At 38.0% G+C, this 15,396-nt stretch overlaps 1 protein-coding gene across 1 annotated transcript in view; it reads left to right on the top strand.

The window, feature by feature from the left end:
* Nucleotides 1-10,536: 10,536 nt before the first annotated feature.
* FRK (fyn related Src family tyrosine kinase) overlaps nt 10,537-15,396 on the top strand; it is a 102,649-nt gene continuing 97,789 nt past the window's right edge. Inside the window, exons 1-3 of the mRNA XM_045843746.1 lie at nt 10,537-10,598; nt 10,687-10,798; nt 13,030-13,270. The gene's annotated coding sequence lies outside the window, so the exon portion shown is untranslated. The remainder of the gene's footprint in view (nt 10,599-10,686; nt 10,799-13,029; nt 13,271-15,396) is intronic.

Here is a 15,396-nt window from a genome sequence, read left to right as displayed (position 1 = left end):
TGTGAAGATCAAAAAAAAGTTAATCACAACAAAATAAGAAAATATTAGCTTTTGTTGAGGGCTTATTTTTGTCAAATTTTTTATAAGCATTTTACATCTATTAATTCATTTAGTCTTTACAACAATCTATATGATGTAGATACTATAATTATTCCCATTTTTCCAGATGAGAACATGGGCATAATGAGATTAAAAATAAAAAAGAAACTATGTACTCATAGTCACATAGACAGTAAATAGTCATAGAAAAGCCAGAGGCTGGGGTACACAGCAGTCTGTTCCATCCACGGTGGAGAAATACATAGATGATGACATAAGAGCTGGTTTCTTTCACAAAAGGAGAGAAGAGGTCAATAAGCAGGCAGAAAGAGGAGAATCAGAGGGGCCTTGGTGAAAGCTAAGACCCCCCTGGGTGGTTGAAATGGGCCTGATCTCTGCTTCTCTCCTCTGACTGAGCACTCATAAGGGAGGGGATGATGAGGAGGCCTCAGAGCATGGAGTGCTCTTGCTTCCCAAGTTGTAGTCAGCATGACTGTAATCTCCAAGAGAAGGCCTTATCTAGCATGGCCTGTCAGGTGGGGGAGCCAAGGCAGAAAATAAGGCAGACCCTGATTCTCTTGTGCTCTGGAGAACATTAGGAGGTTTCCCACGTTCCTGAGTCAGGCTCTAAGGTAGGGTGGCCGAGGGCCATAGGTGAGAAGAAGCCTTGTGATACGATAGGGACAGTTTAACCTCTACAGTTGGATTCTTATTCAAGGGAAGAAATTTTTTTGCCCTGGCTGGCATAGCTCAGCGGATTGAGCACAGGCTGCAAACCAAAGTGTCGCAGGTTCGATTCCCAGTCAGGGTACATGCCTGGGTTGCAGGCCATGACCCCCAGCAACCGCACATGGATGTTTCTCTCTCTCTCTCTTTCTCCCTCCCTTCCCTCTCTAAAAATAAATAAAATAAAATATTTAAAAAATTGAAAAAAGGGAAGAAATTTTTTATTGAATGTATTGAGGTCACATAGGTTTGCAAAACCATGCACGTTTCAAGTGTATAATTCAATAAAACATCATCTGCACACTGCATCATGCACCCATCCCCCAAGCAAAGTCTCTTTTCCCTCATTTGCCCACCTCCGCTGACCTCCAGCCCCCCTTAAAATGAGTTTTCCATATGGATTTTTATACATAGTGATGCTCCTACCCCATGGAAATTAGAATACAGTATATGAACTTAACTATCTATGAAAATTTGGCCAGACTCACTGAAAGGTATATTTTAAAAAATACATTAAAATTTTTTTGCTCAAATTTATATTTTCCTATGTATGTTTATTTACTTACAGAAATAAGACAGCTGGTTTAGTTCAATTCATTAGTCACACAAAATAAACAAAGAAAAACCAGCATATTTCATCACCTACAGGTAAGGTGACCAACCATTCCTTTGGGTTTGCCTGTTGCTTCCCCAATGTTAATACAGAAAGTCCTTTGTATTGCAAGATCCCCAGTCCTGGGTAAACCAGGAGAGTTAGTCACCAGCAGCTACACAGAAACTATAAACTCCCTCACATTAAAAGCATGTAAACAAAAGTGTTAGTCACTAAGAATTCAGATGAGTCAATACAAGTATGATTGATTTTAGCTTTGCAGAATGCAATGATATTCCTTCTTAGGTCCAAAGGAGACTTCTCTCATTTGGACTCATGGATGACTTCTTGAAGCAGGTCTCTGATGTGAAAAATGTCTTGCTTTCTAAGGAGAAGTGAGATGCCTAACTCTGTGAAACACCAAGAGCTAAGACAGAAGAAGCCTCTGTGATAGCTTTGCTGACCCTGCAGGGGGCAGGTGCCTCTGACTCCATGTGTCACTGTGGAGGACAGGAGTCAAGACAGGACAAGAGAGCCCTGACAGTTTCCTTTGCCCTGGCGGCACTTCTGACTCTGATGTCAGCTCTTTTATGAATTCCCTCAGCAGCCCTTGGCATCACGGCTGAACACCACTTCAAGCTCTCAGTCTGTCATCTCTGTACATGTCTTAGTTCTCTCACAGTGTTGTTGTGGGGGTGATTAATATTTATAAACATATTTACATAAAATGGCAGCATAAATATTACTACATGAACTGAAAACTGTTTCTCACATAATATTATGTGCAGAAGGAAAATCAGCCATGGACTACAGTTCTTCTTGGAACAGTGTTGAAATAATGATCAGTTATCTGCTGCTTCCCCTTTCATCTTAATATGTTTGGTGTTTTCCTTCTTTAATATTTTCTACAGTGGTTTCTGCTGAATTTACTTTTTATTATTGTTGTTGTACTAATGAATTTTGTTTCCTTTATATTCAATACATTTCCTTATTTCCAGTTAATATTTTCTAAATCATTGTCTATGATCTCCTCCATTGAAATTTGTTCAGTATACTGGGCACATCTGTCATTACTTAAGAATAACTATTAAAACCCATTGCTTAAGAGATTAATATTTCTCTAGTCAAGATCATTGCACATCAAATGTCTGTTACATGAATTCTTGCCTCCTTCTTATGTTTGCTTTTTAAAATTAGAAGTATATTTAACTAAAAAAATGAGACTTTGAACACAATACAATTACACTTTAGTATTTGGTTAAGCTTATGATCACATAAGATAGAGAAATAATACCTTTCTAACAAAATACATAACATATTAGTAAGAATTCTCAAAGTATTCACAATGATGATGTTTTGCAAGTGACAAAAATGCAAATACATTAAATGTTAAAAGATAGTCCAGGTCAGAAAGATTATTTTTTGAACATTCTGCTTCATATGTTTTGATGGCAGGGAGCTAGTGGTCATTTTAACAACTTTAACAGTTTAACTTCTGGAAGTGTCATCTCTAGCTTTAAGATCAAGGTTGTTATTGAAAATATGTCTCTCATTTCTCACAACTTCAACCTACATAACTCTCTAGCCATAGCTGCGACTTCAGTTAAGACACTGACAGTGTGGTCCTCTAGCCCCAAATGTGTCCGAGTAAGGCTGACGGCCATCTCAGACTGAGTGCCTTGCAACATCAGCACGTCAGTACAGCAATTTTCAGCCTTTTTCATGTCATAGCACCTATAAACTAATTACTAAAATTCTGTTGCACACCCAAAAGGACATATTTTTTAATGACCTGACAAAAATAGGTATAATTTTGATTCATTCACACTGATGGCTATTGTGTTGGCTGTTGTTTTATTTTTTATTTTTTATCCTCACTTGAGGACATGCTTTTTAATTTTAGAGAGGGGGAGGGAGGGGGAGACAGGGGAAGAAAAACATCAATGTGTGAAAGATACATCGATTAGTCACCTTTCTTACGCTCCCCGACGAGGAACCAAACCCACATCCTAGGTGTGTGCCCTGACTGAGAATCGAACTATGCCCTTTTGGTTCATGGGATGATGTTCCAACCAACGAGCCACACTGGCCAGGGTAGCTGCTGTCGTTTTGGCATTTGACAATCTAAAGGAAAAGAGGACAGTGTCCCTGACTAAACAGTCAAGTATTTCTTGCATGTTTTAAAAGTTCTTGAGGCACACCAGTGTGCTGCGACGCATCGGCTGAAAGTCACTGCTTCATAGAACTGACACTGATGCAGGGCCAGGTTCTCAATAATACATATTCAGAAACTTTATAAAAATTGAATTACCCCCAAATGGTCAAATTTATAAAGTATAGTCTAGTTAATCATAATCATAGGAGAATGTCAAATTATTAATTCCTAACAACAGATATACTTGGCAAGCTAGTAAGATACATTCAGGAATCCAAAACAGAGAAAGTTGCTTAGTGAATATAGAATCTGAAAAAGATAATTGGGTGTTACTCAGCTGATGATAGCTTCACTCTAACATGTCCTAGAAAGTGATCCTTATGACCAAAGTTCTGTAGTAACTGGTAACTGAATCAGAGCACAATAGAGACACAGTGATACAGTCTTTTTGTCCATTTTTCTGAGTATTTCTTACTAGTCACATACATGCCAAATACTTCTGTAACAGTAATAAACTTCCTTATAACAAACAGATTACATTTTATAGAATCCATTTCAAATGGATATTTACTTTTTCAGGGAGCACTCTAAGTTTTGCTGAGATTTAGGAAGTGCTCTCATCTTACCAGTAGTTTGTCTTCACTTAGACATCCCTGCCCACCTTAAACTTTCTACAATATGTCAACCTGTCTAACTTTAGGTTATCAGTTAATATGAGTTAGATTAAAGTCCTACAAGAAACGGCTATAATAATATCTGAGAAATAGACTTTGTTGTTTCAACAACCCTTAAAATCTGGAAGAACTAAAATAACAAAGGTTATTTCTCCACTGGGTTACTTGTATCTGTTTGGTCAGTGAGGTCCTGCTGAGTGTTTTGCTCAGCCAAGGACACAGGCTAAATAGACCACACCCCTCATCTGGAATGCTGTGGTCCTGGTAGGGGGAAAATGCATGTAACTGCAAACTCCTCTTAAAGGTTTTAGCTGGGAGTGATACATCTCAATTCAATATTTCACTGGTCAAATCAAATTATATGGTCATACTTATCTTCAAAGGGTAGGAAAGTACAATTCTACCAGGTACTCGGAAGAGGAGAACTGGCAATATCCTTGAACAGCAATAAAAAGTACTATAACTAGTTGTTTTGTAAATATTTTCATTTTTAAGGATTGATTTTCTCACCCCATTCTTAAATTCAGGGATCAATAACTCAACAAATATTTATCTGTCAGTTTTTTAAAAATATGCTTCTCTAAGCTCTGTGTATGATAAAGAGATGAACAAGTATATATCTTGTGTATACTCTGGTATACACAAGACTCTTGCATATGAGACCACAACAGCCCTATTATAGCACTTGGCACTTTTGTTTCATAGCTCTTAGCAAATGGTTTTCATTATTTCTGTAACTGTGTAATTCTGTCTCCTCCACTAGTGTATATTCTAATACTAGTGTATTAGATACAGGCTTGATCTATATTATCAAGATCAAGTACCAGGCCTGACACTTAGTAGGTGATGTTTGACGATTATGTTTTGAATAAACTATATAAGAAGAAAACTATTGTGGAACTCAAAGAGGGAAACGTTACTTCCAAACAACTTTATACCTTATTTAGATTTGTATCTTCTTTTGGACTGACAGTATTTATCTGGTCGCATTTTTGGTTTGCAATAATAACCTTTCACAGGAGAGACTCTGCTTGTTTTATTTAATTTTATATCTCCAAGCAACAGCCCAGTGCTGATGCATGGTAGGAGCTCAATAAATATTTTTTGGCTCAGTGAAGCAAAAGAGTAAGCCCCAAGAGCTCCTGAAATAAATAATTGTTAATAGATAAGCCACGGTTTTATAACAGTCACTAGAGTATGCTTCCTTCAACTGGTCCATTAATAACATGCAGTTTAATCTTCTAATGCATGGATCTTACTGTTGTTTCTGATGGAGTAGCAGATGAGTGTTTTTGTAATTGGGCAAAGTTCTGATGGCACTTGATGCTAACTGGGCAATGGAGTTTTAACAGATGACCTCCAGCCCCTCTGCTGGAGGCCAAAGTGGAGAATGATAAGAGGGACATTTGTCACCTTCTATACATGTGGGCCTGGGTTTGTAGAATGGATTTATAACACAATTTATTTGTACCTTTTAAAGTTCGATATTCTGAAATTTTTATTAAGTGAGGAGTTGTAAAAATGTGCACAGTCAACCATGCTGGAATGAATACTCCTTTCTGAAGATGAGGATAGCATGCAGGTAATAGGCTTTTTTTTTGTGCTGAAGTGAAACAAACACATATATATCATTCTGTGTATGTGAGACAAGGTGTGACTTGCGGTTTAACTTCAACTGAAAGAAAGCAAAGCACCTTCTAATAGTCTTTTATTATATTGAACATTTGATGATTTTCCAAGACCCTGAGACTTAGTTATATTTCCAAAATGATCAACTCCCTCTTATCAATCATTTCACAAGTTACAAGTCTGTAAGTTGCTCTGCCATACACAACTATATTACATGGTTTGACAGGAGACTTTCAATATAACCATCACTAAAGCACCATTCTTATGAGCTTAGTTATGAAAATGTCATGGGCTTGAAAAAATTTAACCACCATAAAGATTCTTTTTGAAAGTTTATTAGACTAATTTATCTAAAGTTAACCAAAATATTTCTTTAAACTTTACTTTAAATAGTAGAAATTTTTGAGGACAATAGGATTTGTTTTCCTTTTAAATCAAGAAGCAAATGAAAAGAAATGCTTAAAAACACAAGGACAGTTAAACAATGCCTATTAATATGAGTGAACAGTAGAAACCTGAATGTGGTTACTTAGGATAGCTCAATATAAAAATAAAGAATGCCAAGTATACTACTTATTTATCAAGAGAAAAAGAAAAAGACCTAGCTGGAAAGGAAATTCTTGAAGCTCTGCCCAATTATTTGGCATGGATCTTGGAAAGTTCTAAATCTGGGAAGTTTAGCGTAAGAATTTTTTCTTTGTTTTTATATAAAATCGTGTACATATAAGTAAGAACCAGTACATTTGTTGTTGTTGCTAATGACTAAAATTTTTATAGCTTGCATAACACAAATTAACCTATTACAAATATCTTTTAGTTGGTGAATGCTGTTTGGACATATGACACTATTTTTTTTACCCTATGAGGTTAAGATTTTGTTAATATTATTGGAATTTTGCAAATACTAAAAGTGCTAAAAAATACTATTGGAATATTGTGTACCATGAATGCAGCATTATAAGAAAGTAAAACATGTGGTTCAGGTTATTTAATTTGTGGACACACACTTTGAAAGATACAAAATAAATTGCCTAGTCTGAGAAGTCCTACCCCAATCTGAACATACACCGGTTCTAGGATCCCGTGTATGGTCACGTCAGTATGATTTTTGACCAAATTCTTTTCTTCTTCCACTCTCTGAAGCCTCTTCCCCAAACCATGAAGCCAAAGATTGCATGTAATCTTTGACTGGACTTCTTGAAGAGGAGTAGCTGCATGGTGGGGAGGAAAGACCTTCCTGGGCAAGAATGTTGAGTATTTCTGACTTTATCATCACTAATAGCTCTGTGACCTGAAGCAATTTGCCTGTCATTTCTAGGCTGTTTCCTTCATTCTGAAATGAAGTAATTGGGCCAGTTGGTCTTTAAAATATCTTTCAGGATGAAAGATCAAACAGACTAGATAATAATATTACTTTCCTAAATAAGTGATTGTGAGCAGAGGATGTGCTGATGTCTCACTCAGAGAAGCAAGCTGCGATTTGAGTCACTGAACTCTTGCTAGGCAAACTGGTCAGCAGCATGGGCATCATCTGGGACCTTGTTAGAGATGCAGGTTTCACCCCCGATCTACTGCATCAGACTCTACATTGTGACGTGACCTCCAGATGGTTCACATGAACATTAAGGACTGAGAAGCAGTTGGGCTAGATCAAATATGTGAGTGTTGACACCCACCCACCTGTGCTTTGTGTCAAAGACGAGAGGGACAGAAGGTGGCCCAAAGCCCCTGCAAGTTTCTCTGGAACATCTGCAGGTCTCCCCGCTTGAATCTTTTCTTGTTTCACGTGAGAAACTCAACAGAGTGGGCCTGCATCGTAGCTGGATAAGACCTCCTGACAATACCAAGTGCGGTTGGCCTTTATTTCTTAAAAACATACACCAGTTTATCGCTTGCCTCTGGGTCTTTACACTCACTTTCCCACTGCCAGAGACACTTTTCTTTGACTACCATTTTCATTTGGGTAATTCAGAGTTTTTTCAAGTCTCAGTTTAGATGTCACTTCATTTTTCCCAATCGCTCTCTTTTCTCACATGCCTACCTGGGATAGATTTCTGCTTTTGTAGTATGGGTTCCAACCTATCTCATCAACAGAGAAGTTGCAGCACACACACACAGGCATGTGCACGCACCCACAATCTATTTTTCAGTGAGGTTGTCAATCCACGTGGCTCATGTAGACCTTTCCTCAGAATTCTCAGAGGCTTTTCCATGTTGGAAGCAAGAGCAAGGAAGAGATTCTTCCACTTTGTCCATGGGACTAGGGCATACCCACTGCTTTGGGGCCAACAGGGCTCTGGGAAAAGGGAAATCTGCATTAAGTCTAAGATGTTAGCATTTGTAATATCCTTAAAAGTCAGAAACACACCTTTAAAAGTGCTTTCCAGCACTAGGGTCCCTTCTCGTTGCCCCGGCATTGGGTGATCACCCCCTGGAGGATAGTATCTGATGAACAACATATTGTGGCCAATATGATAACTGCAATTAGGTGACTCTCCATCCACTTTGACATTCTAATGGATGTAAACAAAAACATTATAGGTTTCTATAATCTTTTGACACCAAAACTTAACACAAACTATAAAATATAAAGTACAATTAAAGCATACTTTAATTGATCTATTGATGGCGATGCAGATATAATCTTTTTTACTTCACACAAACTTATAAATTAATATTTTAATGTATAAGAATGGGAAAGAATATGTAGATGAAGGGACAAGGAGGCATGGGAAGAGGGGTACAACCGGGCAAGTTGAGGACTAAGAAATAACAGATTGGACAGTAGTCATATGGAGAGAAATTCTGGGGAAAAAGCAGAGATGTTTAAAATGGATTTTTAAAGATGTTTTCCTGTGCATATAGTTCAATGTAACCATCCCCTGCACTTGCTCATAGAACCATAGTTTTAGCTCCTCACGTGGTGCTACTTTTAGAGTTGGACGTATGGTCTGCATTTTGCTTTTGTTTGGAGGTGGAAAGTGAGCCTCTTATAAGAAAATGTAACAATTTCTTATAAGTGGTCTTGGTGGTAAAAGGAGAGGGCAGAGCTACCCCAGGGTGGCCCACTTACATGTCTTCACAATAACAGGAAATATTTATTGGGCACTTACCATGTCCTAGACAGTGGGCTAAATATTTTATTGCATTTTCTCATTTAACTCGCCTAACAACCTTATGAGGTACATGTTACTGTCAAGGAGCTGTCAGTGTTTTACAGATGAAGAACCTGAAGCTAAACAGTCAATAATTTATCCAAGGTGACAGAGCCAAAGAATGCCAAGGCACAGGAATTCTCACCCGCCAGCCATTCCGTGTCCCTGTGACAGTGTACGGGGGACTCCCAACCAAGGAACACCAATTTACAAGCAATGCCATTTGGGTCCACCTCTGCAGCCAGCTGTGATTCTAATTTTACTCTTATCTAAGCTCTAATTAAAAAATCTTTTCCATGGCAATATGGAGTAACAATTAATTTTTGAAGGAGTTAAGCCCCAGCAGAGGCATGGCTCTGCTCATCTAACTTTGAACCCTACAAGACTAGCAGTAAGAGGCTTTACTATTAAAGGAACTTTAATGATATATGTGCTGATTCTCAGTCTACCACAAATCCTTTTCTGTTAATCTCAAGCTTTTCAAAATAACAAAGGAAAGGGCTTAAGGAAAGTAAAACAAACAGACTTGGAGGTGCTTTGGTTTTCTACCATTTGTGGGAACTGCGATAGTCTGTAAGAGACTAGAGAGGCCCCTCAGCATCACTAAAACAGTCTTCCTGATAGATAGATGGGAACCTTGCTTAGTGATGTATCTGTTTAACAGTCGAAGACCCTGGACACCTATCTCCATTCTAGAACAGGCTTATCAGCTGCTTCCAGGAGATTGTATATGTTATTCAGTTTTTTTAGAAAGCAGGCGTTTCACTGAATCCCCTTTACTGATATCTCTAGAATATTTTTTTAGTTATCTTGCTGAAATCTAGATATGTTATGCTTATTTCACATCTTTGGTAGTGCCAAGGAATGTTTAAATAATTTTTTTCTTCAAAGTGGAATTGAGTTATTTGTACACAAAGGAACTCAAATTGAGAGAGAGAGATCTGATTATATCACTAGGGAGGTGCAAGGAGGGGTGGAGGGAGGAGGTTGCCGGAGGCAATGGTAAACAGCCTACGACAGACTTGGCTGAGAAGCTGAAGGCCTCCAGTGTGCATGGAATTATTGGCCAGAAGATTTAAAATAAAGAAGGACAGAGACTGGCTCTCTGGTTCTCTTCCTCGAGGATGCCTGGATGATTGTGCTGCAGTTGCTTGTGTTTCTCAAAGGACGGTATTTTGGATAGATTTTGGATGGCAGAAGAAAAGTCCGGGCAGAGGCTAGGATCAGGCTGACCTGGCAGAGGGTGGCAGGGTTATTTATTCTTAAGGTGTTCTAGAAATGACAGGCTCTGAGGCAGAAGCCTGCCATTCTTTCAAAATTGTGTAGCTTTTTAATCTTATGTTGTTTTAGTTTGTAAATTAATCCTATAGAAATAAGATCATTAAAAAACTAAAAAGATAGGGGACTTTTGGAGTTAAAGATTTTAGTGCCTAATTGGTAGGTTTAAGTGATTAAAGCTGTAAGTGACAAATACCTGCAGAAAGTTGTTATTCCAAAGTTGTGTAGCTTTTGAATGAAGACTCCTTTCCTTTCTCATCAAATCTTTGCTTCTGGAATTTTGCCTAGAGGGTGTTGGCAGGCAGCAGGACCCCAGCTGCTGTTTGGTAGTTATGGCCTTTATCCTCAAGGTAATGAATAAACACTGAAGAGCAATTTTCTTTTTTGAAAAAAAATAAGCTTTTAATTTTTGAATAATTGTAGATTTGTGTTTGATAGAAATAATACAAAGATATCTTGTGGACCCTTCTTCCTGCTTCCCTCAATGATGACATCTTGCAAAACTACAATACAACATTACAATCCAGATGCTGATATATATACATCCAAGGTAAAGAACATTTCCATCATTACAAGAATTCCACATGTTGTTCTTCTATAGTCATACCTATTTCCTTCTCATCTCCACCCCCTCCTTAACCTCTGGCAACACTAATAGAGTCTCCATTTCTATAATTTTATCTTTTCAAGATGTGTTATGTTGTATAAGTGGAATTATATAATAAAGAACCTTTTGGAATCAGCTTTTTTTCTTTCTTTCATTTTTTTTTATTGAGCATAAATTCCTGGAGGTTATTCAGATTGGTGTGTATATTAATAGTTTGTTTATTTAATTGTTCAATAATATTCACTCATTGAAAGACATCTGGGTTCTTTCCACTTTGGAGCTATCAGGAATAAAGCTGCTATAAACATTCCTACACAAGTTTTTGTGTGCACATAAGTTTGCATTTCTCAGGAATAATTGCCCAGTAGTACAATTGTGGCTTTGTATGATATCCACATGTTTAGATTTATAGGAAATTACCAAACTGCTAACCACAGTAACTGTACCATCTTATATTCCCACCAGCAATGTATGAGGGATCTATTTTCCCTACATCCTTACCATCCTCATTTGGTGTTGTGTTAGTTTTCATTTTAGCCATTGTAGTAGGTGTCTCATTACATGTTTAGTTTGCCTTGTTTTCCATCTGTGTATTCTTCTTTAGTGAAATGCCTGTTTATGTCTTTTGTCCATTTTCAAATTGGTTGTTTGTTTTACTACTATAGATTTTGGAGAGTCCTTTTATATTCTAGCTGTTAAATAATATAAGTACTTTACATTATCTCCCAGTCTATAGCTTGTATTTTCATTCTCTTAACAGGATCCTCCACAGAACAAAATTTTTAATTTTGATGAAGTTTAATTTGTCAGGTTTCCTTTTATGGATAATGCCTTGGGTGTTAAGACTAAGAACTCTGTCAAACCCTAAGTTCTGAGAGTTTCTCTTATATTTTTGTCTAAAAGTTTTATAGTTGTATATTTATATTCAAGTCCATGATCCATTTTGAATTAGTTTTTGTATAAGGTATGAGACTTGGTGAAGATTCTTTTTCTTTTTTTTTGTCTGGCTGTCCAACTGCTCCAGCACTGTATTGACAAGGCTGTCTTTCCTCAAATGAATTACTTTTCTAACTTTGTCCAGAATCAGTTGGGCCTATTTGTGTGGGTTTATTTCTGGGTTGTCTATTCTGCTCCATTGATCAATGTGTCTATTCCTCTGACGATACCACACAGTCTTGATTACTGTGAATACAACGTGTTGGTTGATATATTGAATCTATTTATTCTTTTTACTGAAGTATTTTTTAAAAAGTGTTCAATATGAGCAGATTTAAACTCTAGCAAGATCACTCTGCCTACAGAGGAGACTATGGTTGGGGAAGAATGGGAATGAAAAGAGAAAGATCAACAGTTTAGAGACTATTAAAGAATTAGAAAGACATCAAAATGTCTTGAGTTCAAGCCACATTAGTAGGATGGAGAGGAAGCAAATAAATAGAGGAGATATTAAACAGTTTGAATTCAGATAATTTGTTCATTCATCAGCTATAGGAAATAAGGAACATAGAGGAATTTAAGATGCTTCTTGAGGTTTTTATTTGACATGATTTTGATTAAAGCAGATAATGCATAAAAATGAAAAGTTTTGAGAGAATCACAAAAATTTGGATCTGTGAATTTGAAATTGAAGTACTTATAGGACATTCTATATAGGCCATGATCAGATAGGTTGGGATCAGCCTGGGGAGGAGGTAAAGTTCTGAGAGTTGTCAGCAGTTCAAGCCATAGACCCAGAGGGCGTGGCCACTCAGTAGTGTGTATAGAGGAAGAAAAGAACCAGCCTGGGGTCCCAGCTGAGATTGCTAGTTAACATCAACTCTGAAGGATTAGAAGAGGAAGACCAACTTGCAGACATTGAGGATTGTCAAGAGAAAGAAAATCAAGAGGACAGCATTGTGAAAAGCTTAGAAAAACTACCTTTGTCAGACAGTGAAGAGTGATCAGATGGGGTAAGGATACAAAAGGAATAATTTGGCAAATGGCAAGGCAGGCGATGTAGCATAAAACAAGGCCAGACTGAAGACTATGAGTAAAAAAGGAAGAAAAAAATGAAAAAGAGAAAACATTCACTATTTCTCTGAAAAAAAAATGTGGCTGAAGAAAGAAGAGAGACAGGGTGGCACCTAAGGTGGGATAAAGAATTTAGTAATTTTCTTTTTTCTCTTCTTTTTCAGTGCCGGAGAGACTTGAGCTTGACTGTGGACTTTGAGGAGTACACTGAGAGCATCATGAGGAAAGTTAACCGATAGAATCACGTACCACAGAGAATAATATCAAGAGCACAGACTACTTCTTCTGTCACTGAAAACATATCAGTTAAGATTAGCCTTAGATACGTATAATAAAAAGTCAAAATAATTATAGCTTACATAGGGAGAAGATAATTTGACTCCCATGTGGTGAACAAGTATGAAGGTAGGTATACCTGGGGCACAAATTCCTTTTTATTTATGCTCTTTATATTTTTAATGTTATATTATGGTTCAAGATGTCTGCTGAAGGTCCAGCCATCTCAGCTGAGCTCTAGGCAAGAGGAAAGAAAACAGGAAGGGAACAGAATAAACTCCCAGCTGAGTCAACCTCCTTTAAGAGACTTTTGCTTATTTTTGGGGGGCACTTTTAGCTGCAAGGAGGGATGAGAAATGTACTCTCAAGCTTTGTGCTTCTATAAAAGTAAGTTTCTGTTAATAAGGAAGAAGAAACTGGACACTGGGTAGGCAAGTAGAAATTTTTTTCCCTTGGAGAGAAGTGCAAGGATTTGCAGATGGAGGTACATTTTCTGACATGAGTAAAGGAAATTTAATTGGTTAATGTCAAATAGATTTGGAATTTTTGTGAATTTCTGTGACTAGCACATTATCCATTAAAAGGCCAATCTGTAGAGATCCTGAGGAAAATGGTGCATGATTTGGAACAGTGCTATGAGAAAACAAACAGAAGGTAGCTGGCCAGACTGGCATGGAAAAAAAATTGCTGAGCAGTGCTAGGGGCTTAGCAGGAGTTGGAGATCATTGATTTATCCTGGCATAAAATGGAATAACAGCTGTGGAATTTTTCTGTTGCATTGTTCAGCAAATCAGATATAAGAGCATCTTTAAATTCATTGTGTGTTGGGAGGGGGCGATTGCAGGAACCAGAAAAATTGTAAAAAGAGGAAAATTATTGTTTTGGCTGAAATGGACGAAGAAGATCTTAAGGAGGTATGGGATATTTATTCAGATCTCAAAATGCAGGCAGGAATCTGTGGGAGGAGAAGGAACACCAACCAAAAGAATCACAGAGGAGACAGAATTTAATGTGGAAATGGATGAGAACAGTTGGGAGACTCAGTAAACCAATTTGACCAAGTAGAACAGCTAAAAGAAGGCAGTAATAGTAGGAGGATGCTGAAGGATACATCTGATAAACATCAGATAAAGTACAATTTCTTTAGCCCTAAATCCAAACCATATCTACTGGCAAAGAGGATCTGTTGAAGGTTATTGAGCAGGAGAGTGGTTTAAGATCTTTAAAGTGCTGGCAGTTTGCTATAAGGATGCTAGGCAGTAAAACTGGTTTAGGAGGCTAGCAAAGAAACTCCGAATTCAGGAAACAATAAGAGAGGAAAGAAGAGAGGCGATAAGCAGAACATCACTCCTTTTGTGCTCTCAGCACTTTTTACACTGTGGAACATTTTCTGTCAGTTGTGAATTCTTGCATGTGTTTATCTCATCCCAATTATTTCTTTCCTTGCCTCCCTTCCTCCTCTCCTCCCTCCCTCCTTTCTTTCCCCCAAAACAAATAGTTACTGAGTATTTATTACTTATGTAATGGAATTCATTCTTCCCTGAAAATTCTGAGAAGGAAATGTCAACATAAGAATGTCCAAACCTGTAGAGAATTTTTATGAATTTATATGAGCCAAACTGAAGACAAATGCCAGAAAGCAAGATCACAAAAGCTTTGAAGAACAGCAATTTGAAGTTTTTCATGCATTTGGAATTTAGGGATTACATGCAGGGAGGAGACAGCAAGGTGGGGGGGTTGGATTGTCAATCGATGGTTGTTGGCACTAATTCAGTGCCAATAGGAATCCCCAATTTAGGGTTCAGTGAAGAAGGAGACTTAATTCAGTGCACAACAGCTCAACTGTGATACAGCATGGCTGTGAGACCAGCACGATTGTGGAACAACTGGCGCCAGGCCCCTCTCTTCTAGACAGCTGTTCTGCTCCATACCGATCTGCTTTGCTTTGTGTGGGTCTGCCAAACTCTGCTCTGGGAAGACACTTTGGTGTTTCAGCTCTAGTCAAGGAAACAGCTCTCAGACTTCAGTGGGAAGTGTGCTCCCCAAGACAGAGGGAAGTTGGCTTTGGCGGACCAGAGTCTCCACCCCTTAGATCCCTGACTGAGCCATCTTCTTGCAAATGAGGGCTCCGAACCTTCCCAGTTTGGTTGGTTCCAAAGGCACCGTCTTGGTTGGTCAGAATAGAGCTGCTCTGATTGGCCAGAGCTGTGCAGCTCTGATTGGATGGGGAAATCCTCAGTCCTAATAGTTGAAAT

The sequence above is a fragment of the Phyllostomus hastatus genome, unplaced genomic scaffold (genome assembly GCF_019186645.2).
Source record: "Phyllostomus hastatus isolate PE091 unplaced genomic scaffold, TTU_PhHast_1.1 phas_contig_40, whole genome shotgun sequence".
Lineage (NCBI taxonomy): Eukaryota > Metazoa > Chordata > Mammalia > Chiroptera > Phyllostomidae > Phyllostomus > Phyllostomus hastatus.
Note: the sequence above shows the minus strand (reverse complement) of the source record. Positions and strands in the feature narration are given on the sequence as shown.